General features: G+C 33.7%; 1 pseudogene; it reads left to right on the top strand.

The window, feature by feature from the left end:
* The first annotated feature begins 6,568 nt into the window (after positions 1-6,568).
* Positions 6,569-15,980, top strand: LOC125424229 (ABC transporter G family member 1-like; annotated as a pseudogene).
* Positions 15,981-17,762: the final 1,782 nt, after the last annotated feature.

Below are 17,762 nucleotides of genomic sequence, written 5' to 3'. Positions count from 1 at the left end.
TGCTAACTTTAAAAAGTGTAATGTTTACCATAATGAGCATGTATTTCTAGATTTTGTTGTAATAGTGTTTGACCCAGGAGAATTGGTTTGGTTGCACTTACGAAAGGAAAGGTTTCCTAAACAAAGAAAGTCAAAGCTCATGCCGCCTACGGATGGACTTTTTCAAGTTTTGGAGCAGAATAATAAGAATGCCTACAAGCTTGATTTACCGGGTGAGTATAACATGAGTGCTGCATTTAATGTTGATGATTTAAGCTTGATTTACCGGGTGAGTATAACATGAGTGCTGCATTTAATGTTGATGATTTAACTCCTTTTGCTGCAGGTGATGATCTAGATTTGAGGACAAATCCTTTTCAAGAGGAGGGGAATGATGTGATTCCGCCCGAGCCCGCTCAACCGATAACCCGCTGGGGTGCTGACTCGACACGGATGAAGACTAGGCCAATCAAAAGAGCTCAAATTAAGAGATTTAAAGGCAACCTGGGAGTATTTATACAGAGGTTAATCAATCTCAACAGAGCTTGTTCATACTTGAAGATACAAAGCTTATTCGAAGCATCCAAGTGGTGGAAGTCGATACGGACCCGGGTGACGGTTTTGATACATTTTTGGAGTCCGGGAAGCATGAAATGGTTCCAATGCTTTATGGGTTCAATACATATGCCTAAGAAGTCATGGAATCAAGTTAAAGCAGCCTCAAATGCAATCAAAAAGGGCTTGTACGGACAGCCTCAACAATTTGGCCGAATTTGCTGTATTGCTTGCTGGCTTTACTGTATTTTACTGTTTTAGCCTTTTCTTATTTTTCCAAGCATGGGCAACGTGTGGGACTTCATATTCAGCTTATTTTGCATCCTACAAAGCATCTAGAAGCTGATTTAAAGTTCAAAGAGGTCAAAGATTGATCAAAGTCAACTTGATCAAAAAAGCCAGTATTTTAGTTTCCTAATTTTATTCTACTTTTTGTTTTAGGAAACTACCATTATTTTTAGTTTCTATTTATTTATTTTCTGGACAAATAAGATTAGGAAAGTTATTATTTTATTATTTTCATTGTAAATTAATTAATTCCTAATTTAAAATAAAGGAATTAATTAATCCAAATTAGATTAGGAAAAGGAAAGTTTCGGCCAAGGTAGACTTCTTCATTGAGTGGCCGGTTTTTCCTAGGGTTTTTAGGGTTTATTTTGTTTCTTTCAAAGCCTATTTAAAGGCTTATTTTTCATTAATAATAGAACTTTAAAACTTTGATTTGATTGAGAAAATACTTGTGAGATTAATTATCTCTTTGTTCTTTGAGAACACCTAAAACACCATTAGAGAATTGGTTGTTTTAGCTTGACTTATCAATAGGTTTTCCATCCCCTATTGTGGCGTCTACATTATACCAAGGTTTCTAACCACAGGTTGGTTAGGGGTTGAGGTCCATTCCATTAGAACTTGAACTTAATTAAAGATCCGGGCTAATATAATACGGGTTTAGGAGCAGGTCGTCCTAGGTTCGTATCAGGAAATGTTCCCCTTTTAAAACATTTTCACAAAACCCGATATTCGTACCTCCCGAAACCAAGGGATCAAACCATTTGATAAACAATAAAAAAATAAATACCCCAATATGTAATTAAAATGTAATAAATTATAATAAATAATTTTTGAACACCTTTGGGGTTTGAAACTTTATATGAAAATTACATTTGACGCACCATACCATATACCAGTGATGCCCTCCGATACCCAGCGTCCCGAGAACCGACTGGCGGGGAGATTAAAGAGAGAAACTTGCAAACGGCACTTCGGCATCCCGACAGTACCGCTGCTGAAATCGTCATCCCGGCCAACGGAGGGGCGGCTATGGCCAATATCAAACTTGCCTGCCCACGGTCCAATGGCAACCACGGGAGACATAATACTTGCGCGCTACCATGTGTCCATACACCAGAACACCAATACTGTATGAGTACGTCTAAAACAATTATTATTAACCAACCGTACCGTTTTCCAAAATTATCGTGGGAAATATATCAAAATTTCACACTTACCATCCCACATATTTTTATTTAACAAACCGGTACGAAAACATTGATAACAAATAAACCATAATTTTCTTGTAATACGAGGTTCAACAGATAAAATACCGTGGGCATAATTATAAAATTAAACCACCAATTTAACAAATATTTTCATAAAATATTTAAACCAATTATGCCCAAAATAATACTTAAAACCACGTACGACTATTACCGAAATATACTTTGCCCATGCATAATAAATAAATTAAATCACAATAAAACCATAACTAAATTGTACGACATGAGCATAATTTAAATACCAATTAAACATAATTAATTGCCCAAAAATGATATAAAATCCAGACACAATTAATTACTCAAAAATACTTGTTCATTTGTAATAAATATCATTTAATCACAATAAAATAATAATCGGGAATTTCTTAATGACCCCCAAATTTCCGTTTAGCACCAATGGGTAAATATATATAAAATAATATTTTTCCCGATTATATTTAAAATACGCCACATGAGCACAAATTACAGATATCGTTTCAACACCATATAAATATAATTAATTGCCCAAAATAGTTTTCAAGGTGGGTCACTCACCTGGAGCACGCGATTAAACCATGATCCACCATGGGATCAATTCCATGACTCACCCGTGCTCCTAGAACAAAATTCACACACAGTCAAATAAATTAATATTTTAATCGGGTAAATAATACCCGGTACTAGGGGGGTCAAACACAAACGTTATCCAAAATAGTCGAATAATATACTGAATCGAAGCTTGAGCGACGAGGATTACAAACCCGGTCTCCATCAACCCCAATTCCACAGGAGGTGATCAGAAAGCTTTGGCCGGTTTTCAATTCCTCGTATCTTGCAAACCGCTTCGAATTTTTGAGATTGGAGGCCATATTTGAACTCAGAGGACCCAAAATAGGGGGAGAAGAGGTTTAATTTGGACTGGCCTGGCCAGAAAACACAAGAAAAGAGGAGAGAGAAAAAATTTTCGGCCGGCGGCTTCTCCGGCCCGATCGGGGCTCGTCCGGCGGCCGGTGACCGTGAAAATTGGCGGCCGAGCTCGCCTCCTCCCTCCGCTCATCACTGGCCGGCGCGTGTGGACTATGGGTGGCCGGAATTTAAAAACACGGTGAGGCCGAGAGGGAGAAAGGAAAGGAAAGGAAGAAGAAAAGAAGAAGAAGGAAGAAGAAGAAGAAGAACGGGGCTGGGTCCCCTTTTTTCCCACGTGGGGGAAAAGAAAAGAAAAAGAAAAAGAAAAATAAAATGAAATAAAAATTAAAATAATTAAATAATTAAATAATAATATTATTATTTAAAATATTAATAAAATAATATGATATTACACATGGTTGACATGTGGCTTCTCAACATGGTGACACATGGTCACCTTCATTAAGTCACACGTGGCACATCCTTACACGTTCAAAAATAATATTAAAATAATACGGTGTTTGAAAAACTCTACAGGTCCATAACTTTCAAACCACATGTCCAAATTGGACGTGCTGCTAGTCTACGGACTCGTATCGACGAACACTTTACAGCCATGGATGAGTCAAAGCTCAACTTTGCATGAATAAAAAGTCAACTCCGGCACCCCTTGGACAGTTTGGACCTCAACTTGTTTTGCCCATAACTTCAAACCGTAGCTCCGTTTTCAACGTGCTACCAGTCTACGAACTCGTGCCAATGTGTACTTTGTAAAGGTACCTCAGTCAACCTAGGATTCCAATCGGGTCAAAAAGTCAACTTTTGACCCCTTCGGTCAACGATCAACAGTCAACCTCGGTCAACGTGCAAAAATTCCGACATGGTTCGGGACGGGGTGTTACACTGCTAGCCAGATCTAGGTGTGTTTGATGGCGGTTTCAACTGAAATTTCTATGTCTTGGTCACCGGAGTGTAGGCTTGCAAGTTAGCCAGTGCATGTCATTAATGGTGGCTAATGATGGGTGAAAACGGTCTAACCATATTTGTGGGTTTGTCAGATGTGGATCGATCCAGTTTGGGTTCTCTTGACCCCTGAAGGATTTCAAGAACTTGATGGGTATTTTAAAATTTTTCATTGTTTAGCACACTTCCCCATGTATATATAGTTCTTAGGTCACTAATATATAAAAATCTGAAACTGGCTTAAACACTGATGTAATACTAATCTTTAAAACTTTTCAAAATCTTAACCATAGAAAACTTGTGATCCACATATGTTATACTTGGTCAAACCTAGTTAATATTGTATAACAGGGGTACTTTAGTATGTGTTATTACAGTCCTTTTATGATTGGGGTGGTTATTGATCTATGTTGACTACTTTTTTTATTATTATTATTATTTCAAAAATAAAATATTAGTGATATAAAAGATCTAGGAATTTTTGAAGTGATTTGGCAAACTTGTTAAAAATAGATTTTGTTGCATGATTACCAAATACTTCATGATAGTGCACAAGAATTGATTAAAAAAAAAGAAGAAATAAAAAACTTATATGGTGTTAGAGCCTAGCTGGCATTTGAGAACAATTAGATCCTAATGGTAGGTACACAGGATCTTGAAGGTAAAGTGACAATAACTTTTTTTTTGGTCATGGAGACAGTGCCTATTGCTAAATGTATAAAATCCTGACCCTGATCGAAGAAAAAGAGAAGTAAATAGAGGAGACAATGAAGGGGCATTTAGTAAATTACTATATATAAGGACTATATGGAGTCTTTTGGTAGATATATTCATGATCTCAATTAAATGTTTTTGCCTAAAATCAAAACGATTAATATATAAAACCAGCAATCTTTTTAATCTCTCTTGTTCCTTTTGCTTTTCATTGAAGCTGAAAAAACAATTGATCAATATGCATCTGATCAAATTGGATTAGAATAAAATCCAATTGATACATAAATTTAGGTGAGGCGAGGATCCTGTCTTTACTGGAAAACTTGATCTGTATCCATCAAGATCGGAATTGCTATTTTATGAATTAAATCCCCATTTAAAACATTTTGAATACTATGAAATATAGGTTGGAGGGTTGTCCTTGTCTCATTAATGTTAAATTATTGAAGCATGTCATTCTTTCATATCCTCCACTTCCTCATTTAAAACTTTTTTTTTCTATTTTAAAGAGTCATATTTTTTTCTCAACACCCTAATAGGCTCTATAAATTAAAAAAAACTAAAATAAAGAGCTTGGCTCTCCAAATATAGAGAACCAGATCTACTTTCTATGTAAAACTTTTGATAAACTCATTAATTGATACACAATTTTCTATGCACAATTATAATTAAAATTTCATATTTCATTTTTTTATAAATACAACTTTTTTATGTATGATAAAGGGGGGGAAGAAAAAAGAGAGAACAGATACACCATAATTATTGATAGGGAAAGGCAAAACAAAGAGTAGCTATCAAAAGTATCATTGGAGTATACTGAATAAAACTCACTCTTTATTTTTTAAAATCCTTTAAAATGCTCTTTATTTTGAAGAGTGTTCTTTATTTTGAAAATTAGGCTTTTTAAAATGAAGAATGACATTCGGATTGCTCTAATTGTTATGCCTTACTCTCTCTCCATTGATATTATTTGCAGTTTATCCACCTTCCTCCAAATAGTATGGAGTTTTTTGTTTAAACTTTTCAGGAGATCATCTATATTGGGTTGCTCTCATTGAAGCACACTTAATTCTAGAGTTTTTTCGAATTCTGAAGCCAACTACTCTAGCAAGGCTTTAGTTGTTAAAAGAGTGTCTACTTTATATTTGAGCCAAACGCGAGTGATGTGGGATTGGACACCAGTTAGCATATCATTGCCCGTCCCCTACCCATACTTGTCTTGGCAGCCTCATACCGAACCGCCACTAGTTGTCATAATTCATCTCAATGTATTGTTCATTGATTTGCCCTTTGATCATCACAATTCACCAAATGTATTATTTACCTATCTTGCCCTTCCAAAACTCATAGGTATTACACTAACAATGTTATTTATTAATTATACTCTTTATTTTGATGTTTCTATAAGCATTATTTATTGTACACCATGAAATAAATAATAAACATTTTTCTTCTATAAAAAATTGTGCTATGATGTTAGTAACTTGTTTAAAACACCAAACAAAAAATGATATAAAATACATCTAAAACTCCAAATAAGAGTGGATTTTACTCTCTATATATTTAAAAAGCCAAACCAATTTTTATATAAAAAAAGTCAATATAAAAAATGGATTCGAGTCTTTTTTTAAGGATAGACTCTTTAAAATAAAGAGTATAATACAAATAGAAAGTTTTTGGAGATGCCCTCACACTTTTTTTGGTTTTTGTTTTTAAAATCATTATAACAATTCCTAATATAAAATGTTTTATTAATATAGAGATATAATTATATCTAAGCACATGGCGTAAATGCTTATATATATGCAGGTCTACATGTATATATATTAGGGTGTGGCTGGAGAGTTTTGGCTCAGCATCAAAGGCAACCAATTTTCTTTCCATTTCCTAAGCTATACATCTAGCATCTCATCACCATGGCTTTTGTCCGCTCGAATGCTACCAAGCCTGAAAACCCTAAAGTAGTAACTGAAAGATCAAGTAGAGTAGAGGTGGAAACAGTAATCCCAATTACCAATAGTAGAGTGGAAAATGGGGCCTACTTGACGTGGAAGGATCTTTGGGTGACAAGCCACCATGGAAGGAGCACAACCAAACATATTCTCCAAGGTCTAACAGGTTTTGCAAGTCTTGGCAATTATGGGTCCTTCTGGCTGTGGCAAGTCCACTCTTCTTGATGCTTTGGGAGGTCTGTATGTGTGTGTGTGTATATATATATAGCTCCAAAAATATTTTTCTTGATATTTCGAGCTCAAGACCTTGAGATTTTACCAGCTCATGTGACTGCAACAAAATTATTCTTTTGCTACTGCTTTTTAGCAAAGAATATTATTTAGCGACAAAATCAAGATTTTCCATTTTTTTTAAATAAACAAAATTATATCTTTGTCACAAGGGAAAATGGCAAAATTAAAATTTTCAGATGGCCAAAAAATATATATATATACATTGCAAGAAAATACAAAAATCTTTAGCTTCGTAAATTAAGCTAATTACATTTTCTAAAAGTTTAAGTGTGTAGAAGGTAAGAGAGTGATGTATTTATATATATTTTAACATTCCTATATATATTTTAACATTCGTTTTTGCCTGTTCTTAATCGAAGCAAAAGACATAGCGGCGCATAATTTAATGATCATGATTCCATTTTGCAGGGAGATTAAGTTCAAATATGAGGCAGAGTGGGGAGATTCTAATAAATGGACATAAAGAGACTTTGGCCTATGGTACCTCGGTATGATATTATCAAAATTTCTTTTGTAAAAAGAGCAAAAGAAAGATTATGATGAAACTTATAATATATATAGAGAGCTAACTTTATCAACATGATTAACTTAGGCATATGTAACACAAGATGATACTCAAATGATGACTTTAACGGTTCGAGAAGCCGTGTACTAGTCAGCTCAACGCCGGTTGCCAGATTCAATGTCGGAATCAGAGAAGAAGGAGAGAGCAGAAATGACAATAAGAGAAATGGGTCTCCAAGATGCCATGAACACAAGGATCGGAGGGTGGGGAGATAAAGGACTCAGTGGTGGGCAAAGGAGGAGAGTTAGCATTTGCATTGAAATCCTAACACGTCCAAAGCTTCTCTTCCTTGATGAACCAACAAGTGGGCTTGATAGTGCAGCTTCTTATTATGTTATGAGCAGAATCGTGCGTCTTGATAAGAGAATGACTATAATTGCATCTATACATCAACCAAGCAGTGAGGTTTTTCAACTTTTCCACAATCTTTGCCTTCTCTCTTATGGTAAAACAGTGTACTTTGGATCGGCATCTTTAGCGAATGAGGTATATATTTATTGATATATAATTATGTACTAAAAGCTGTTTTTATTTTTTATTTTTTCCAATTTTACAAGGAAAAATAGTTTATATGCTATAATAGAAAAATAACTAACCACTAGTATTTTTTTTTTAATTGAATTTTGTATATGTAGTTTTTCATTTCAAGCGGTTTTCCTTGCACGACTCTGCAAAATCCTTCTGATCATTTCCTAAGAACCATCAACAACGATTTTCAAAAGGTATTATATACATATATATATATATATAGAAAGTGTACAGTGCGGACGGTTTGCATACGGACAAAAAAGAATTGACAACAGTTTTTTAAGAACCTATCATCAATTCTCATCTGTGTGTAAGACAATTGACGACGGTTTCTTCAAAAACCATCGTCAATTTCATTGATTCGTATGCAGATTATCCATACGTAACATAACTCTATATTTATGTATATATAAATTATCTAGACCAGTGTTTTATATAATATTAATTTGAATTCTTTGGTAGCAACTGCTTCTGAAACAACATATATCAAAATCAGGTCTCAAAATTAGGTTTGTGGACAATATTAATGTTTAGCATATCTGGATTTTTTTTTTTTCCTAACGAGGACCAGGTGTAGTGTACACATCAAATAACATCCAAGGTGGTTGATCAGATTAATTAACATTAGGACCGAAAACTAACAATACCAATTGTATGTACTGCCTCTGCTAAAAAAATAAAATAAAATAACACACACACACACACACACACACACACACATTTTTCAGCCACAAAATCGTCAAGGACCAAAATGTAGTGTACTTTGGAGCACACCAAATACGACCATCCCAAAAACTCTTTAAATTAAATGACATATTTTTCAAAATGGAGAGCAAAATTTTAAATGTTTCTCCAATAATATTCTTTATTTTTCTTTTATGCATGAGTATTTATTGTTTTATTTATATTTCCTCCATATTTTTATCTAAATTTTATTTTAAACTATAATGATAGTAGCATAGGAAATGGTAATGCGTTAAATTAAAATAATATAATGTTGAAATAAAGAATGTATTTTACTTTTTACATTTGAAGAATTAAACCCATTTTTTATATTAAAAAGTCAACATAAAAAACCTATTGAAGCCCTTTATTAAACATTAACTCTTTGAAATAAAAAAATATACCATAAATAATGAGGCCTTTGAAAATACTCCAACATTAGGTAGTTGATCAGATTAGTTAACATTTGGACATGAAAACTAACAAAACTAATTGTATATATTGGGTCTCCTAAAAAAAAAAAAAAAAAAAAAACACACACACACACACACACACACACACATTTTTTCAGCCACAGAATTATATATCACAATAAATGTCAGGACCCGTCCAGAATTCCTTCCCCGGAACCCTAGACAAGCCCTGATCCCAGGGAAACCCTACCGGACCCTCCAACGGAAAATCCGGCAGAGCCTCCCCTAAGGGATTTACTTACCACAAATTACCTGCACTGAAAACACACTTCTATACTCATCCCCTTATTTCTCCCACAAACTACAAACTGTTCCACAAATTTCAGCACTTCTCAAAAACAACAACAGTCCAGTGCATAAATAAAACATAAGTATCCCAATAGTATACAGAGCTTTAAGAAGTGCTAATCAACAGAAATATAACAAGGCTAAAAGAAATAATACACTGAAATGAAAGAGTACAGAAGTACTTCTCGAAACACAACAGCAGCGGAAAACTTGGTTCGCTCCGGAAGAACGTCTACCACCACTTGCACCTAAGGGAATGGAATTTAAGAGTGTGAGATGCTAATCATCTCAGTGAGTGACCCTAACTACTGAACACCTTTAGCGATAATAAATTAAAATAATAATAATAATAACAATTAAGGGAATTGAATAAATACCAACAATTAATAAATAAATAATAACAACTGTTGGAAAATAATAATTTCCCTCAAAACTCTCACCAATCGCTCCGTTTGAAATGTTCCCTTTTTAAAACCTTTTCGCAAAACCCAGTGTGCATACCTCCCGAAAACCAAGGGATTAAATAATTTAACAAACAACAATTAAATAAATAAATACCCCAAATATAATTAAAATGTAATAAATTATAATAAATAATTTTGAACACCTTTGGGGTTTAAAACACTATTTGCAATTTACACCGACGCACCACACCATATGCCGGTGATGCCCTCTGATACCCAGCGTCCCGAGCACCGACTGGCGGGGGGTTAAAGAGAGAAACCTGCAACGGTCACTTCGGCGTCCCGACAGTACCGCTGCTAAAACCATCAACCCGGCCAAGGAGGAGGGCGGCTGTGCACAAACAAACTTGCATGCCCACGGTCCAATGGCAACTCACCGGTGAAGTAATAACCGCGCGCTACCACGTGTCCATACACCATACACCAGAACACCAATACTGTATGAGTGCGTCTAAAAATAAACATTATTAACCAACCGTACCGTTTTCCAAAATTACCGTGGGAAATACATTAAAATCTCACACTTACCATCCCACATATTTTTATTTAATAACTCGGTACGAAACAGCGATAACAACAACCACAATTTTCTCGAAATACGAGATGCAACCATAAAAATACTGCGGGCATAATTTATAAAATTTAAACAAATATTTTCGTAAAATATTTAACCCAATTATGCCCGAAAAATTAATACTGAAAACCACGTACAAATACTACCGAAATACACTTTGCTCATGCATAATAAATAAATTAAACCTCAATAAACCATAATTAAATCACACCACATGAGCATAATTTAAATACCAATTTAAATACCAATTAAATATAATTAATTGCCCAAAATAATTTTTGAAGGTGGGTCACTCACCTGGAGCACGCAATTAAACTATGATCCACCATGGGATCAATTCCACGTCTCACCGGTGCTCCTAGAACAAAATTCACAGACAGTCAAATAAATTAATATTTTAATCGGGTAAATAATACCCGGTACCAGGGTGGTCAAACACAAACGTTAACCAAAATAGGCGAATGATATACCGAATCGAAGCTCGTGGAATGAGGGGCGCATTACCGGTCTCCATCGACCCCAATTCCGCCGGAGGCGGCCGAAATTTGGTTGGGAAGCTTCGGCCGGTTTTCAACTTGAGGGATCTTTCAAACGGTGGGGATTTTGGGCAATCTAACCCCGGAAATGGACTCAGAGGGGTCGAAAATAGTGGGATAGAGGTATGGGACGGGCTGGGTTGGTCGGAAACGGCGAGAATCGCCTGAAAATTTAAAGTCGCCGTCGCGGACTTTACCAGCCCGATCTGGGCGCGTCCGGCGGCGGCTGGCCGGGAAATTTGGTGGCTGAGGTCGCGGTGGGATGGGCTACACCGGTGGCCAGCGCGTGTGGCGTTCCGGCGACTGCAATCCGGCCAGACGGTGGTCAAACAGAGAGGGTGAGAGAGTCAAAGGAGAGAGAAAGGGAGAAAAAAAAAATTTCTGCGTGTGTGTCTCTGTCGGGCTCGGGGAAGAAGAAGGGAAGAAAGGAAAAGAGAAGAGAAGCTGTTTTCCCACGTGGGGAAAAGAAAGAAAAAGAAAAAGAAAAGAAAAAGGAAAGAAAAAGAAAAAAATAAATAAAATGAAATACATAAAAATAATTAAATAATAATAAAAATAATTTGATTTTTAAACATGGCTGACATGTGGCATTTCACCATGGTGACACATGGTTACCTTCATTAAGTCACACGTGGCACATCGTTACTCGTTTTAAAAATAATATTAAAATAATACAGTATTTGAAAAATTTTACAGGTCCATAACTTTCAAACCACATGTCCAAATCGGACGTGCCGCTAGTCTACGAACTCGTATCAACGAGCACTTTACAACCATGAATGAGTCAAAGCTCAACCTTGCATGAACAAAAAGTCAACTCCGGCACCCCTTGGACAGTTTGGACCTCAACTTGTTTTGCTCATAACTTTCAAACCGTAGCTCCGTTTTCAACCTGCTACCAGTCTACGAACTCGTGCCAACGTGTACTTCGTAACGGTACCTCAGTCGACCTAGAATTCCAACCGGGTCAAAAAGTTAACTTTTGACCCATTGGTCAACGGTCAACGGTCAAAGTCAACAGTCAACAGTCAACCTCGGTCAACGTGCAAAAATTTCCGACATGGTTCGGGACAGGGTGTTACAATAAAAGCAAAGTCTATCACATAATAAATCATTAAAGTAGTAGGGCCGGCTAATTGTATGGTTAAGATTTTGTGATCCTTGGACAAAAATATAAAAGAAAAAACAAATGATGATTCACCTTTTAATATATTGAAATTTTAGAAGAAGTGATAATAAAATTTGATATTAGAATTAATGATTCTTGAGATTCTAGGTTCAAAACTAAACAACTCTTTAAAAATCACATGTAAGGATTCAAAATGAATCCCTGAAAGACTAGAGCGTAGAGAATGTTAGAAAAAATATAAAAGAAATAACAGTCCAAACAATAGTCCTTTCTTTTTCTTTTTCCTTTTCTCCTTTTTTTTTTTCTTCTTTTTTTTTTTTCTGGGTGAATTGGTATTGAAGGAGGGGGTTGCTTTTAATAGAAATTGACTCATACTATGAAATTGATTATTTCTTTGCATAGCTTATTGACGAGGATGTGTTAGTTGGATCGGCCATATCCACAGAAGAAGCAATCAATGCCCTTATAAAGTCTTATAAGGAATCTGAAACTTACCAGCAAGTACAGAGACAAGTAGCCGAATTATGTAAACAGGTAATTAGAAATATTAATAAAAAGCTCATTAATTTTCAAAGTCTATGACTACCTCGAATTAATTACTAAAATTAATTAGCATGAAATTAAACCAGGATTGTGGAGCAATATTGGAGAAGAAGAAAAACCATGCAAGATTCTTTACACAATGTATTATTCTGACAAGGAGATCTTATGTAAATATGTATCGTGATTTGGGGTACTATTGGTTGCGTCTAGGTATCTACATTACCTTGGCTTTGGGGCTTGGCACCATTTTTTACAAAACTGGCTCCAATTATGAATCAATTCATGTATGTATGAAAGACAGATTTTATTTTATTTTTTTAGTATTATATTTAATTAATTACGAGATCAACAAATATAATTAATTAAGTAATACTTCTTAATCGTTGTTTCAGGCAAGAGGTTCACTGATCACTTTCATTGCTACATTCCTAACTTTTATAGGTATGTTAATTTCTATTTCCAAAAAATTTCATCAACATAATTTGTGTTTTGATTGGCTGCTCAAAATTTTAAAAATATAGTAAAATTTTCTACTGTAAGAAATCTGAGAAATGTAGTGTTTAAACCTAAAAGTGAAATATATCAATTATATCTTACTTGACAGAAGAAAGAGAAAAAAATTGTTGGAGAAATAAAGAAATCAAGAAAGAAACTTATGATGTAATGATGTGCAAAGGATGGTCCAAATAAAGAAATAGAGAAAGAAACTTGTGATGTAATGTGAGTGGCAATTCATGTCAATGTGTTGTATTCGTCTCAATTCATTTATTAATTGTGTCGAAATTGCTCAACTCTGATCCGATCTATTTATTAATCGTGTTAGAAATTTTCAACCCTAACCCAACCTGTTTAATAAATAAATAACCTAAAATGACCCATATAACCCATTTATTAAATGGGTCAATTTGGATCAACACAATCTATTTACACGAAATTGATCCATTTATATGAAATTAATCCATTTACACAAAATCTATCCAATTAAATGAATTATCTTGTTTAAATTAATTATTTCATATAACATAAAAATAATTTAGTCATTAATTAATCCAAAATTAAAATATATATGTAAAATAATATAATTAAAGTTACAAATTTACAATAATATTAGATATGATATGATAATATAACAATCTCATATAATAGTTAAATATAAATATATATATATATATATACATAATAAACCTAATATTACTTCACTAAAATAATATAAAAAAACCTTTATTAATAGTTATGTTTTTAATTTTCTATATGTCCAACGCTCTTAGGCATATTAATTTTTATTTTTAAGTAAATAAATATTGTTTTAATATTTTTTACTTTTTATTAAAAAATTAATAATACAACCTTAAATACCTTTGACATTTAGTAATAAAAAGGTATTAGTTAAAGTTTTATTAATGGTAAATTTAATATATTGAAATTATAATTTTAACGGGTCATAATAGTGTCGGGTTGAATTGACACATTAATTGACACATTTAATTAAATGGATCAATTCGGATAAATTTCAGGTTAAGCGGGTCAATTCGAGACTGACATATTTATTAATTGTGTTAAACGGGTTATCCGAATTTGACCTAAACCCATTTATAATAAATCCAAACCTGTTAATTTCGTGTCATTTTGGAATCGTGTCAACGTATCATAACCTAAATTGCCACCTTTATGTAATGATATGAAAAGGATGCTTACCCACTTTCTTTTTTGGAAAAACTATATAATACATTTCAATGTTATAGAAAGTATGACTGAATAATTTGGACACAAAAGTTACGTACATTAATACCAAAATAATGGTTGACAATTACAGAAAAGGTATCCAAATGGTTGTAAGGTTCCAATAAATTGATAAGTGAACTTTAAGATCCATAATAAGTTTATTTTTATTTTTATTTTTTATTTTAAATTGTGTATAATTTATTTATTAATTTTAATGATTTGTTAATGTTAATTGATGGTTGTTAAATTTTGTTAAATATATCTATTAATTTCAAATGTTAAAGAATGAAAAAATAAAAAGATAAAAACTAACTTAATTTTAAATTGTATTTTATTTTATATTTATGCTTTTTACTTATATTTATAGTTAATAAATATATCTAACTACCATCAATTAACATTAATAAATCATTAAAGTAAACAAATTATATATAATTTAAGATATAAAAATTAAAAAAAAAAAACCTTGTTATCAAACCTCACTTCCAAACAAATAAAACAATATTGTCATGTCACTATTAAGATTGGTAAACGAGTAGGTTCCCCCGATGTCATGCTTTAATTACTATTTGGTTAGACTTTAATTACCATTTCTCTATAAACTTGAGAGACAAATATAGTAAAATTTGTTTAAACTTGAAGGGGAAAAAAAAAAAAAGCGAAAATAAAAGAGTGAAATTTTTTTAAAATCAAATGGAAGTGTAAATATCCACAAATTCTATAGCTAGCAGTTAGCCATCATCATTTTCTAATTCATTTACAAATATATCCATTAGAATATATACACCATTTGATTAATTATTAATTCCTTTCTTTCTTTTATTTTTTTGTTCTTGTGAAAATTCAGGTATTTGAGAGAGAAAGACTAAATGGGCACTATGGTGTCACAGCGTTTGTGATGGGCAACACATTTTCAGCCTTGCCATACTTGATAATCATTTCAGTGATACCTGGAGCACTATCTTATTATCTTCCTGGACTTCAAAAAGAGTATCAACATTTCTTATACTTTCTGTGCGTGCTATTTGCCTGCATGATGCTGATTGAGAGCCTAATGATGATTATAGCAAGTCTTGTGCCAAATTTTCTAATGGGAATAATAACAGGAGCTGGAGTTCAAGCATTTATGATGCTAGCTGGTGGATTTTTCAGATTGCCAAAAGATCTCCCAAATTATTTTTGGAGATACCCACTTTACTACATTTCTTTCCATAGGTTTGCCTTCCAAGGATTGTTCAAAAATGAGTTTGAAGGTTTAGTGTTCCTTAATGGTGAAATTGGAGGACCACCAACTATAAATGGAGAAGAAATTTTGATTAATAAATGGCAAGTGGAAATGGCTTATTCCAAGTGGGTTGATTTGGCTGTTTTGCTAGGAATGGTGGTTATTTATCGGATTTTTTTCTTGAGTATCATCAAGATAAAGGAGAAAATCAAGACTGGTAAGTTAGCTTTCAGGGCAGTAACGCCTCCTAAGCAGACGATACAAGTTTTGGAGACTCCCAATGCTACACCATTGCATGGAGATAATAATTAATTAATGTTACATATATTATATATACATTATCTGTATTAAACTAAATGAAGCAAGGGTATGATGGATTGAATTATATATAAGTAAATTTCAATTTAAATAATTCTCGTAGTTTGTGGACAGCAAGTAGCTAGTCACGACCAGATGCTTGTATGCATGTACTCTAACAAGCTACTGCCTTTTGTTTTGTTTTATGGCTTTAAAGTCAAGCACCAAATGCAGCTTGCAACCTTTCTTAGCCAATGATACACTTCCTTCTAAGTTAACAAATTTTTCTTAAATTGTCGATTTTGCCAATAAATTATAAATAATAATAATTATTATTATTATTTTACTTTTTAACAGATCAATGAAAAATAATTTTAAATGCCATTTTAAGTAAAATGTATAAAAGTTGACTAGAAGTTTAGTATACAGTGTTTAAACTGAGACTAATGAAATGCGAGGGACTAGTAGTTTATTGTAAAGTGTTTAATCAGATGCCATTTAGTTAGGTTTTTTTTTTAAATTTTTTTTTATATACTTCATTTATTTATAGTAATAAATTTTTTTAAAAAATTGTTTTATTATACATTGAAGGGTAAAAATATAAAAATATTAATTTTATTTATTTATTTATTTATTTTTTGGGATGTTGTTAAGTACATGCAGGGAATGTTTATAAAAATTAAAATTTCTAAAATCAAGGTGTTGTATATGGGCCATATCACCTCAATGACAATCATAATCTACATTGGAAAAAAGATCGACCAGACTGTGTCACCACTCTTCTACAGGACTTGTTCTCTTTATATAAAATACAATTCTCACAAATCAAAACTAGGTTATATTCACATGAAAATTTATATAATTCTTAAACTAAAAGCTTCTAATAATAGTATGGTTCTGTCTCATGGACGATGGCGACCACCAAGAGCACGAATATTATTGAGGCCGCCATTAAAGTCATGGTCAGCAAGAGCAACAACACTAGAATCCTGCATGGGGGGCCGTGGTCGAAGTCACAAATAGGAAGCAAGCCAAGCATGCCGAACGAGCCGAAGCGTGCGCTGTTTTGGTAATTAATCCGATCTCTTATTCTTCGTCTTCTAAAAATTACGTGATCACTGCGTCCCTCATCAACAAGATCAAGGAAATCAAGAAAGCTGTAAGGATTCTGGTTATGGCGAAATGCAGGGCCGGAAACTCTGGCGAAGCGCAGATACTGGAAGCCATCGGCGTCGGCTATATCTACGAATGCCAAGAATTAATTGGGGAAGATGATGATGGTGATGACGAGTACTACTCATGCAATAGTAATAATGGTAAAAATAATAATTACCTGAACAAGCAGAACTATGATACACCTTTTGTTTGTGAATGTAAAAGTCTCGGAGAGGCATTGAAGAGGGTGAGTGAAGGAGCTGCTTTGATAAAGATATCAAGATGGAATATTGATATTCAAAAGTAATAATTATAATAATAAGAATTACTTTTTGGAATTTTGTAGGCCTTTTGGAAAACGGGGTTCAAAGGAATATTGCGAAGCTGAAATAGTAATGGACAAAATTAAAACTCTCGCAATTGATCATAATGGTATGGTGCTCGGATACTCCGAGCTGCCGTTGGAGCTTCCTTTGGCCCAATTTGTTGGTGGTGGTGGTGGTTGGTGTAACACCCCATCCCGAACCACGTCGGAATTTTTGCACGTTGATCGAGGTTAACTGTTGACTTTGACCATTGACCGTTGATCGAAGGGGTCAAAAGTTGACTTTTTGACCCGATTGGAATTCTAGGTTGACTGAG

Source organism: Ziziphus jujuba, chromosome 9 (assembly GCF_031755915.1).
Source record: "Ziziphus jujuba cultivar Dongzao chromosome 9, ASM3175591v1".
NCBI classification, from domain to species: Eukaryota; Viridiplantae; Streptophyta; class Magnoliopsida; order Rosales; family Rhamnaceae; genus Ziziphus; species Ziziphus jujuba.
This window is presented reverse-complemented; position numbering and strand designations above follow the sequence as displayed.